The sequence below is a fragment of the Hemitrygon akajei genome, chromosome 1 (genome assembly GCF_048418815.1).
Source record: "Hemitrygon akajei chromosome 1, sHemAka1.3, whole genome shotgun sequence".
NCBI lineage: Eukaryota > Metazoa > Chordata > Chondrichthyes > Myliobatiformes > Dasyatidae > Hemitrygon > Hemitrygon akajei.
In genome coordinates, this window is record NC_133124.1 from 163,749,107 (window position 1) to 163,761,798 (window position 12,692).

Sequence of the window (12,692 nt, forward strand, 5' to 3'; positions counted from 1 at the left end):
TGTTAAAAAACCAACTTCACAGAGTACAGGACAGGTACGCTCCATGTCAGGAGGACAGGGATGGCAAGGTCAGGGAACCTTGGATGTTGAGAGAGGTGGTGAATTTAGTCAAAAAGAAAAGGAAGTGTAGGTAAGGTTTAGGAAGCCAGATTCAACCAGAGAAACTGAGAATTTTAAGGAAACCAGAAATGAACTCATGAAGGGAATTAGGAAAACCAGGAGTGGCTGTGAAATGCCCTTGGCAAGTAGGACTAAAGAGAATCCAGGGCACTCTACTCATATGGTCGATCAAGAGCAGAGTGTAAAGGGGAGAGGGTAGGACCATTCATGGATTAAGGATGGAACATGTATTTGGAGGTGGAGGATGTGGACAAGGTCCTAAATGAGTAATTTACATCAGTATTACCAGTGAGGATGGTGAGATCAGTGTGGACTGAGATAATTTACTAGGGCATCTCTATATCTGCAGTAGGAGGTAGTGTTGAGTCTTTTGAAGAACATGAAGGTGGATAAGTCCCCAGGGCCTGACATGATATACCACAAGTTAGTGAGAGAGGCAAGAGAGAAGATTGCTGTGGCTTTGATCAATATCTTCATGACCTCTCCTGCCACGGGAGTATCGAGAAGCTGATGTTGTTCCATTTATTAAAGGGAAATCGGGACAATCCTGGAAACTATAAACCAGAGAGTCTTCAGTCGGAGGTGGGGGGATGACTGGGATTTACAAGCATTTGGCCTAATTTGGGGCAGTTAGCACGGTTTTGTGGGAGACAAATCGTGTCTTACTAACTTGATGTGACAAGGGTGATTGAAGGTAGAGCTGAGGATATTGTCTACGTGGCTTTTCGTAATGCATTTGGCAAGATTCTTCATGGGACGTACATTCAGATGGTTGAGATGCATGGGATCCAGTCTATAGGCCATTTGGCTTCACAGCTGGCTGCTCACAGAAGAGAGAGTAGTGGTGGGAGGCCCGTGACTCATGGTAATCTGCAGGGACCCGTCTGGGACCTACACTGATTGTGACATATAGAAGTGACTCGGATGAGAATATGGATGGGTGGCTTGGTAAGTATGTAGACAACATGAAGATCGCTGGTGTTGTGGATCGTGTCGAAGTCTGCCAAAGGACACAGCCGGATGTCAGTTACTGATATGGGCAGAGAAATGGCGTTTGGAGTTTAATTTGGTCAACTGTGAGATATTGCTCTTTGGGAGATCAAATGTAAATTGACGGTGCACCATTAATGGTGTGCCCCTCAGAGATGGGAAGAGGAATCTCCTAGTTCAAGTCTGTTGCTCGCTCCACTTTCCACACGGATAGATAGGGCAGTAAAGAAGGCAAAGTATAGAAACATAGAAAATAGGTGCAGGAGTAGGCCATTCGGCCCTTTGAGCCTGCACTACCATTCAGTATGATCATGGCTGATCATCCAACTCAGAACCCTGTACCTGCTTTCTCTCCATACCCCCTGATCCCTTTAGCCACAAGGGCCATATCTAACTTCCTCTTAAATATTGCCAATGAACCGGCCTCAACTGTTTCCTGTGGCAGAGAATTCCACAGATTCACCACTCTCTGTGTGAAGAAGTTTTTCCTCATCTCAGTCCTAAAAAGCTTCCCCTTTATCCTTAAACTGTGACCCCTCATTCTGGACTTCGCCAACATCAGAAACAATCTTCCTACATCTAGCCTGTCTGATCCCTTTAGAATTTTATACGTTTCAATAAGATCCCCCCTCAATCTTCTAAATTCTAGTGAGTATAAGCCTAGTCGATCCAGTCTTTCTTCATATGAAAGTCCTGACATCCCAGAAATCAAGCTGGTGAACCTTCTTTGTACTCCCTCTATGGCAAGAATGTCTTTCCTCGGATTAGGGGACCAAAACTGCACACAATATTCTAGGTGCAGTTTCACCAAGGCCTTGTACAACTGCAGTAGAACCTCCCTGCTCCTGTACTCAAATCCTTCTGCTATGAATGCCAACATACCATATGCCTTTTTCACCGCCTGCTGTACCTGCATGCCCACCTTCAATGACTCGTGTACAATGACACCCAGGTCTCATTGCACCTTCCCTTTTCCTAATCAGCCACCATTCAGATAATAATCTGTTTTCCTGTTCTTGCAACCAAAGTGGATAACCTCACATTTATACACATTAAATTGCATCTGCCATGAATTTGCTCACTCACCTAACCTATCCAAGTCACCCTGTATCCTCTTACCATCCTCCTCACAGCTAACACTGCCACCCAGCTTCGTGTCAGCCGCAAACTTGGAGATGCTGCATTTAATTTCCTCGTCTAAATCATTAATATATATTGTAAACAACTGAGGTCCCAGCACTGAGCCTTGCGGTACCCCACTAGTCACTGCCTGCCATTCTGAAAAGGTCCGGTTTACTCCCACTCTTTGCTTCCTGTCAGCCAACCAATTCTCTATCCACATCAATACCATACCCCCAATACCATGTGCTTTAAGTTTGCATACTAATCTCCTGAGTGGGACCTTGTCAAAAGCCTTTTGAAAATCTAAATATACCACATCCACTGGCTCTCCCCTATCCACTCTACTAGTTACATCTTCAAAAAATTCTATAAGATTCGTCAGACATGATTTTCCTTTCACAAATCCATGCTGACTTTGTCCAATGATTTCACCTCTTTCCAAATGTGCTGTTATCACATCTTTGATAACCGACTCTAGCATTTTCCCCACCACCGATGTCAGAGTAACTGGTCTATAATTCCCCAGTTTCTCTCTCCCTCCTTTTTTAAAAAGTGGGGTTACATTAGCCACCCTCCAATCCTTAGGAACTAATCCAGAATCTAAGGAGTTTTGAAAAATTATCACTAATGCATCCACTATTTCTTGGGCTACTTCCTTAAGCACTCTGGGATGCAGACCATCTGGCCCTGGGGATTTATCTGCCTTTAATCCCTTCAATTTACCTAACACCACTTCCCTACTAACATGTATTTCCCTCAGTTCCTCCATCTCACTAGACCCTCAGTCCCCTACTATTTCCGTAAGATTGTTTATTCCACCTTGGTGAAGACAGAACCAAAGTAGTTATTCAATTGGTCTGCCATATCTTTGTTCCCTATGATCAATTCACCTGTTTCTGACTGTAAGGGACCTACATTTGTCTTGACCAATCGTTTTCTTTTCACATATCTATAAAAGCTTTTACAGTCAGTTTTTATGTTCCCTGTCAGCTTTCTCTCATAATCTTTTATCCCTTTCCTAATTAAGCCCTTTGTCCTCCTCTGCTGGTCTCTGAATTTCTCCCAGTCCTCAGGTGTGCCCTTTTTTTTGCTAATTTATATGTTTCTTCTTTGGACTTGATACTATCCCTAATTTCCCTTGTCAGCCACGGGTGCACTACCTTCCCTGATTTATTCTTTTGCCAAACTGGGATGAACAATTGTTGTAGTTCATCCATGCGATCTTTAAATGCTTGCCATTGCATATCCACCGTCAACCCTTTAAGTATCATTTGCCAGTCTGCCTTAGCTAATTCACGTCTCATACTTTCAAAGTTTCCCTTCTTTAAGTTCAGAACCTTTGTTTCTGATTTAACTATGTCACTCTCCATCTTAATGAAGAATTCCACCATATTATGGTCACTCTTACCCAAGGGGCCTCGCACGACAAGATTGCTAACTAACCCTTCCTCATTGCTCAATACCCAATCTAGAATGCCCTGCTCTCTAGTTGATTCCTCGACACGTTGGTTCAGAAAACCATCCCGCATACATTCCAAGAAATCCTCTTCCTCAGCACCCTTACCAATTTGGTTCACCTAATCTATGTGTAGATTGAAGTCACCCAATATAACTACTGTTCCTTTATTGCACGCATTTCTAATTTCCTGTTTAATGCCATCCCCAACCTCGCTACTACTGTTAGGTGGCCTGCACACAACTCCCACCAACGTTTACTGCCCCTTAGTGTTATGCAGCTCTACCCATATCGATTCCACATCCTCCAGGCTAAGGTCCTTCCTTTCTATTGTGTTAATCTCCTCTCTAACCACCAATGCTACCCCACCTCCTTTTCTTTCTTGTCTATCCCTCCTGAATATTGAATATCCCTGGATGTTCAGCTCCCATCCTTGGTTACCCTGGAGCCACGTCTCTGTGATCCCAACTATATCATATTCATTAATAACTATCTGCACATTCAATTCATCCACCTTGTTACGAATGCTCCTCGCATTGACACACAAAGCCTTCAGGCTTGTTTTTACAGCACTCTTAGCCCTTACACAATTATGTTGAAAAGTGGCCCTTTTTGCTTTTTGCCCTAGATTTGCCTGCCTGCCACTTTTACTTTTCACCTTACTACTTTTTGCTTCTACCCTCATTTTACACCCCTCTGTCTCTCTGCACTTGTTCCCATCCCCCTGCCACATTAGTTTAAATCCTCCTGAACAGCAGTAGCAAACACTCCCCCTAGGACATTGGTTCCAGTCCAGCCCAGGTGCAGACCGTCCTGTTTATACCAGTCCCACCTCCCCCAGAATTGGTTCCAATCCCCAGAAATTTGAATCCCTCCCCTTTGCACCATTTTTCAAACAACATGTTCATCTGAAATATCCTCCTATTTCTACTCTGACTAGCACGTGGCACTGGTAGTAATCCAGAGATTATTACCTTTGTGGTCCTACTTTTTAGTCTATCTCCTAACTCCCTAAATTCACCTTGTAGGACCTCATCCCATTTTTTTCCTATATCGTTGGTACCTATGTGCACCACCACCACTGGCTGTTCACCCTCCCATTCCAGAATGTCCTGCAGCCGCTCAGAGACATCCTTGACCCTTGCACCAGGGAGGCAACATACCATCCTGGAGTCTCGTTTGCGGCCGCAGAAACGCCTATCTATTCCCCTTACAATTGAATGCCCTATCACTATAGCTCTCCCACTCCTTTTCCTTCCCTCCTGTGCCGTAGAGCCACCCATGGTGCAATGAACTCGGCTGCTGCTGCCTTCCCCTGATCAGACATCTGCCCCAACAGTATCCAAAACGGTATATCTGTTTAGGAGATAGAGATAACGGGATATAACGGAGATAGAGATTGGAATGTGTACCGTCCAATGAAGGGAGAGTTTTTTCTTGTTCTGTGCCTGAGAATGAGGTGTCTGGGTCTTTTGTTTGACGAGAGATGAAGAGAGAAGACGCCAGAAAGGAAAGGTCGTAGACAGCAGGACGGAGTGGACTTGGAGTGGAGCCAGGAGTCAACGGAGCCCGGGGAAATCGATGGAGGAGCAGCGGGAGGAAACTGTGAGCTCCAACATGCACATTGGACTGTTTCATTAAAATAGGCCCTTTTCTTTTTGTTTTACTTTACTAACCCTTTAGTCAAATGAAGAATTAAAAAGCAAAATTGATTAACTGCACATGGTGTACTCTCTGTTATTTTGTGGTACTGATTTGTAACGGGGGAACAGATCACACAGATCCACACAAACAAGAGGTTTTACACCTCAGGTTTCACACATCTGGTGGAGCAGGAGACTGTCTTCCCTAGACTAACACCGCCAGCCCAACCTGAGGGTTACACATGATAAATATCGAGAAAAACAAATACACTGATGGTTCGTCAGTGATTGAGAGGAGATTCAAATGTTCCTTTTCTGGAACTGAGGGTATTGACCAGGTTACGTATCACTGCAACTTGAAGGTCGCTATCTGGGAGCAGTAAAGGTGTATATATGGAAGTAACAAACTTCAGTCCTGCCCGTCTGCTGAAGAGTACTCATTGGCTATGTGGTTACTGGATCTACCCCCGTCTGTCGGGCATCTTCCCTGAGAACGAGGGGTAGTGGAAAGAGCATTGGCCCTGGAAGGGCTGCTGTTGCCTTGCCTACACAATACTCCACATGCGATACTTGCAATATTTAAACTTGGCGTTTAAGTTCCTTTCCATACACATCAACGATGATCTCACGTGGTCTGTACATATCGGCCGTGTGGTGAAAAATGCACAACAGCACCTCTTTCACCTCAGACGGTTGAAGAAGTTCGGTATGGGCCCCCAAATCCTAAGAACATGCAACAGGGACACAATTGAGAGCATCCTGACTGGCTGCATCACTGCCTGGTATGGGAACTGTACCTCCCTTAATCGCAGGACTCTGCAGAGAGTGGTGCGGGCAGCCCAGTACATCTGTAAATGTGAACTTCCCACTGTTTCAGTGACAGGTGTGTAATAAGGGCCCAAAGGATCATTGCAGACCCAAGTCACCACAACTACAAACTGTTCCAGCTGCTACCATCTGGGAAGTGGTCCCGCAGCATAAAAGCCAGGACCAACAGGCTCCGGGACAGCTTCTTCCACCAGGCCATCAGACTGATTAATTCACGCTGACACCATTGTATTTCTGTCCTGTTATACAGACTATTTATTACAAATGACTATAAATGCACATTTAGACAGAAATGTAATGTAAAGATTTTTACTCCTCATGTATGTGAAGGGTGTAAGAAATAAAGTCAATTCAATTCACCACCTCACCACCCTCTGGTCTGGTGGCACCAGAGATCCAAAACTGATTCTGGATGATTGCAGAGGGACTAAAGTGGGAAGGGTAGCAAGGGTGTGGGGAAGATGAAATATGAAGGTAAGCTGGCTGATAATATTCAAATTGTACCAAATGTTTTCCCCCCGGTATACATTGAATAATGGAGGCTGGTAACCAGAACACTAGAACAGATATTGGAGTGGTTGTGGGGAGAGATGTTAAGCCGAAATACAAAGACAGGAATTGAAAGACTGAGCATCTTGGGAGTAATATTGAGTTTCATCTATTTCACTGTAAGGAACATCATATCATAGGAAAGGCGGATGAACAGAGAGCATGGATCAACACGTGGAATTATGTCATTGTAGCCATTAGCCGTTGGTATAAGGGGTCAGGACTGGCAGCTCAATGATCCAGTGTTTTGTTGTTTACAGAGGGTCTAAAGTGGGGGGGGTAGCATTATTAGTGAGGGAAAATGTCATGGCAGTGCTCAGACAGGACAGACTGGGGGACTTGTCTACTGATGCTGTATGTGTGGATCGGTGGAACAAGAAAGGGATGTCTAGGTTAATGGGATCATGGAGCAAATTTGTAGAGAGACAACTGCAAGAAAAATAAGGTTGTGATAGCAGGTGATTATTAACTTTCCAAAGATTGGCTGGGACTCCTATACTGTAGAAAGGCTGGATAGGATGGAGATTGGATGTTAGAGTCTGAGAGATAGAACAGAGTTTATATGTGCCTGTCTGAACACAAGATAAAGACAGCAGCTTTAGGGAACCTTCATTTTTACAAGAGATATTGAGGCCCTGAGTAAGAAAGATAGGAGTTTGATTACAGGCAGGAACAAATGAGGTAGTTATGGAGTACAAGAAATGCAGGAGAACATCAGGAGGTCTAAAAGAAGGCGTGAGGTTGCTCTAGCAGACAAGGTGAAGGAGAATCCTAAGGGATTTTACAGATACGTTAAGAGCAAAAGGATTGCAAGGGACAAACACAGTATGTCGACAGGACGACCAGGAGGAATGCCATACTAGTATTCCAGTATTAGGTAACGGACCAGGTCAGGTCACAGACCTCTCAGTGGGTGAGCATCTGGGGGACAGTGATCATCGCTCCCTGGCCTTTAGCATTATCATGGAAAAGGATAGAATCAGAGAGGACAGGAAAATGTTTAAATGGGGTGGGGCAAATTATGAGGCTATAAGGCTAGAACTTGCGGGTGTGAATTGGGATGATGTTTTTGCAGGGAAATGTACTATGGACATGTAGTCGATGTTTAAGGATCTCTTGCAGGATGTTAGGGATAAATTTGTCCCAGTGAGGAAGATAGAGAATGGTAGGATGAAGGAACCATGGGTGACAAGGGAGGTGGAAACTCTAGTCAGGTGGAAGAAGGCAGCATACATGAGGTTTAGGAAGCAAGGATCAGATGAGTCTATTGAGGAATACAGGGTAGCAAGAAAGCTTAAGAAGGGGCTGAGAAGAGCAAGAAGGGGGTATGAGAAGGCCGTGGCGAGTAGGGTAAAGGAAAACCCCAAGGCATTCTTCAATTATGTGAAGAACAAAAGGATGACAGAAGTGAAGGTAGGACCAATTACAGATAAAGGTGGGAAGATGTGCCTGGAGGCTGCGGAAGTGAGCGAGGTCCTCAATGAATACTTCTCCTCCATATTCACCAATGAGAGGGAACTTGATGACGGTGAGGACAATATGATTGAGGTTGATGTTCCGGAGCATGTTGATATTAAGGGAGAGGAGGTGTTGGAGTTGTTAAAATACATTAGGATGGATAGGTCCCCGGGGCCTGATGGAATATTCCCCAGGCTGCTCCACGAGGCGAGGGAAGAGATTGCTGAGCCTCTGGCTAGGATCTTTTTGTCCTCGTTGTCCATGGGAATGGTACCGGAAGATTGGAGAGAGGTGAATGTTGTCCCCTTGTTCAAGAAAGGTAGTAGGGATAGTCCAGGTAATTATAGACCAGTGAGCCTTACGTCTGTGGTGGGAAAGCTGTTGGAAAAGATTCTTAGAGATAGGATCTATGGGCATTTAGAGAATCATGTTCTGATCAGGGACAGTCAGCATGGCTTTGTGAAGGGCAGATCATGCCTAACAAGCCTGATAGAGTTCTTTCAGGATGTGACCAGGCATATAGATGAGGGTAGTGCAGTGGATGTGATCTACATGGATCTTAGTAAGGCATTTGACAAGGTTCCACACGGTAGGCTTATTCAGAAAGTCAGAAGGCATGGGATCCAGGGAAGTTTGGCCGGGTGGATTCAGAATTGGCTTGCCTGCGGAAGGCAGAGGGTCGTGGTGGAGGGATTACTTTCAGATTGGAGAGTTGTGACTAGTGGTGTCCCACAAGGATCTGTTCTGTGACCTCTACTTTTCATGATTTTTATTAACGATCTGGATGTGGGGGTAGAAGGGTGGGTTGGCAAGTTTGCAGACGACACAAAGTTTGTTGGTGTTGTAGATAGTGTAGAGGATTGACGAAGATTGCAGAGAGACATTGATAGGATGCAGAAGTGGGCTCAGAAGTGGCAGATGGAGTTCAACCCGGAGAAGTGTGAGGTGGTACACTTTAGAAGGACAAACTCCAAGGCAGAGTACAAAGTAAATGGCAGGTTACTTGGTAGTGTGGAGGAGCAGAGGGATCTAGAGGTACATGTCCACAGATCCCTGAAAGTTGCCTCAGAGGTAGATAGGGTAGTTAAGAAAGCTTATGGGGTGTTAGCTTTCAGAAGTCGAAGGATAGAATTTAAGAGTCGTGATGTAATGATGTAGCTCTATAAAACTCTGGTTAGGCCACACTTGATGTACTGTGTCCATTTCTGGTCACTTCACTACAGGAAATATGTGTAAACTATAGAAAGTGTGCACAGGAGATTTACAAGGATGTTGCCTGGATTGGGGAGCATGCCTTATGAGAATAGCTTTAGTAAACCTGGCCTTTTCTCCTTGGAGCGATGGAGGATGAGAGGTGGCCTGCTGGAGGTGTATAAGATGATGAGAGGCATTGATCGTGTGGATCGTCAGAGGCTTTTTCCCAGGGCTGAAATGACTATCACGAGAAGCCATAGTTTTAGGGTGTTTGGAAGTAGGTACAGTGGAGATGTCAGGGGTAAGATTTTTACGCAGACAGTGGTGAGTGTGTGGAATGGGCTGCTGGCAATGGTGGTGGAGGCGGATACGATAGGGTCTTTTAAGAGACTCCTGGACAGGTACATGGAGCTTCGGAAAATAGAGCGCTATGGTAACCCTAGTTAATTTCTAAGGTAAGTGCATGTTTGTTACAGCATTGTGGGCCTAAAGCCTGTATTGTGCTGTCGTTTTTCTATGTTCAATATATTCTCTACAAATTGATGTGTGTCTGTCTAAGAGCACCTGAACTGCCTGTATTGTATCTGCCTCCACCAACTCCCTTGGCAGCACACTCTGGGCAGCCACTGCTCTCTACAATTTCCAATATCGTTATCCTTCAATATACCAATTTATGTGGAACGTGTGCCCTCTAGTGTTAGACTGGGGGAAGGACACTGGCTGTCTGCTCTCTCTGCCTCTCGTAATCTCATCACTGGGATGAGATGTCTGCAGGGATGGACGGAGGTAAGGTGCGGGACACCACTACGAGTGCAATGTACAGACGGTAATTCCAGGTGAGGCTTCTCATTCCCTACCTGGAGGTTGAAGAGAGCTTCTGGAGGATGTAGGAGCAGAAGGAGGCCATTTGGCCCATTGACACAACTGCTCCATTCAGTCAGGTGTGATATTTCTCAATTCCATCCTCCCACCTTCTCCTCGAGAGGAAAGAGTGGATATCTGTCTGCTGGAATATGGTACTGGACGTCTCCAGTTGATGTCATGATGGGAGAATTTAATTTATCAAATATCAATTGGCATTTCCCTAGAGCGAGGGCTTTAGATGGGGTGGAGTTTGTTAGATGTGTTCAGGAAGGTTTCTTGACACTATATGCAGTTAAGCCGGTAAGAGGAGAGGCTGTACTTGATCTGGTATTGGGAAATGAACCTGGTCAGATGTCAGATCTCTCAGTGAGAGAGCATTTTGGAGATAGTGATCATAATTCTATCTCCTTTACAACAGCACTGGAGAGGGATAGGAACAGACAAGTTAGAAAAGCATTTCATTGGATTAAGGGGAATTATGAGGCTATCAGGCAGGACACTGGAAGCTTCAATTAGGAACAGATGTTCTCAGGGAAAAGTACAGAAGAAATGTGGCAAATGTTCAGGGGATATTTGCGTGGAGTTCTGCATAGGTACGTTCCAATGAGACAGGGAAGATTTGGTTGGGTACAGGAACCGTGGTGTACAAAGGCTGTATTAAATCTAGTCAAAAAGAAAAGCTTACAAAAGGTTCAAATAGCTGGGTAATGTTAGCGATCTAGAAGATTATAAGGCTAACAGGAAGGAGCTTGTGAAGGAAATTAGGAGAGTCAGAAGGGGCCATGAGAAGGCCTTGGCGGGCAGGATAAAGGAAAACCCTAAGGCATTCTACAAGTATGAGAACAACAAGAGGATAAGACATGAAAGAATAGGACCAATCAAGTGGGAAAGCGTGGATGGAACTGTTTTCTCCCAGTAGGGAGTAGTTTTTAGTTCCAAGTGCTCCTGTCGCGTTTTGTCACCCTGTAACCTTATCCTTCAATCTCTCTGAATTATGGAGGATAGCACATGTATACATGTCTCTCTCCAGCAGACCTCATCACATTCATCAGGACTCCAGTATTTCTACTATTTTTTACTGTTTCTTAATTGTACATATGATTTTTTTAATGTTCTATCGCTGAGCAGCGTGAACCGTCTGACTGGCCTATCAGAGTTCTCTTTGGGAACTAGTCGACTTCATCAGCATTTCTGATCTGGCTATTGTTCACGATTGCACATAACTAAAAAAATTGGAGGAAATAGCAGAGGTACTTAATGAATACTTTACTTCAGTATTCACGATGGAAAAGGATCTTGGTGATTGTAGTGATGACTTGCAGCAGACTGAAAAGCTTGAGCATGTAGATATTAAGAAAGAGGATGTGCTGGAGCTTTTGGAAAACATCAAGTTAGATAAGTCGCCGGGAGTGGGTGAGATGTACCCCAGGCTACTGTGTGGGTGAGGGAGGAGATTGCTGAGCCTGTGGCGATGACCTTTGCATCATCAATGGGGACAGAAGAGGTTCCGGAGGATTGGAGGATTGAGGATGTTGTTCCTTTGTTCAAGAAAGGAAGTAGAGATAGCCCAGGAAATTATAGACCAGTGAGTCTTACCTCAGTGGTTGGTAAGTCGATGGAGAAGATCCTGAGAGGCAGGATTTATGAACATTTGGAGTGGTATAATATGATTAGGAATAGTCAGCATGGCTTTTTCAAGGGTAGGTTGTGCCTTACGAGCCTGAATGAATTTTTGGAGGATGTGACTGAACACATTGATGAAGGTAGAGCAGTAGATGTAGTGTATATGGATTTCAGCAAGACATTTGATAAAGTACCCCATGCAAGGCTTATTGAGAAAGTAACGAGGCATGGGGTACCTTATCAATCATAGAAAACCTACCAACACAATACAGGCACTTTGGTCCACAAAGTTGAGTCGAACATGTCCCTACCTTAGTAATTACTACAGTTACCCATAGCCCTCTAGTTTTCTAAGCTCCATGTACTTATCCAAAAGTCTCTTAAAAGACCCTATCGTATCCGCTTCCACCACCTTTGCCAGCAGCCCATTCCACACACTCACCACTCTCTGGTAAAAAACATTGCTTTGTGGATCCAGAACTGGCTTGCCCACAGAAGGCAAAGAGTGGTTGTAGACAGGTTATGTTCAGCATGGAGGCTGGTGACCAGTGGTGTGCCTCAGGGATCTGTTCTGGGACCCTTAATCTTCATGATTTTTATAAATGACCTGGAAGAGGAAGTGGAGGGATGAGTTAGTAAGTTTGCTGATGGAGGTGTTGTGGATAGTGTGGTGGGTTGTCAGAGGTTACAACAGGACATTGATAGGATGCAAAACTGGGCTGAGAAGTGGCAGGTGGAGTTCAACCCAGATAATTGTGAAGTGGTTCATTTTAGTAGATGGCAGAATATAGTATTGGTAGTGTGGAGGATCGGAGGGATCTTGGGGTCCGAGTCCATAGGACACT

At 44.7% G+C, this 12,692-nt stretch overlaps 1 long non-coding RNA gene across 1 annotated transcript in view; it reads right to left on the reverse strand.

Annotated features, from left to right (window-relative positions):
• Window positions 1-12,359, reverse strand: part of LOC140731951 (uncharacterized) — a 201,012-nt gene extending 188,653 nt beyond the window's left edge. Inside the window, exon 1 of the long non-coding RNA XR_012099950.1 lies at window positions 12,290-12,359. This is a non-coding gene — a long non-coding RNA (uncharacterized lncRNA). The remainder of the gene's footprint in view (window positions 1-12,289) is intronic.
• Between the last annotated feature and the right edge of the window lie 333 nt (window positions 12,360-12,692).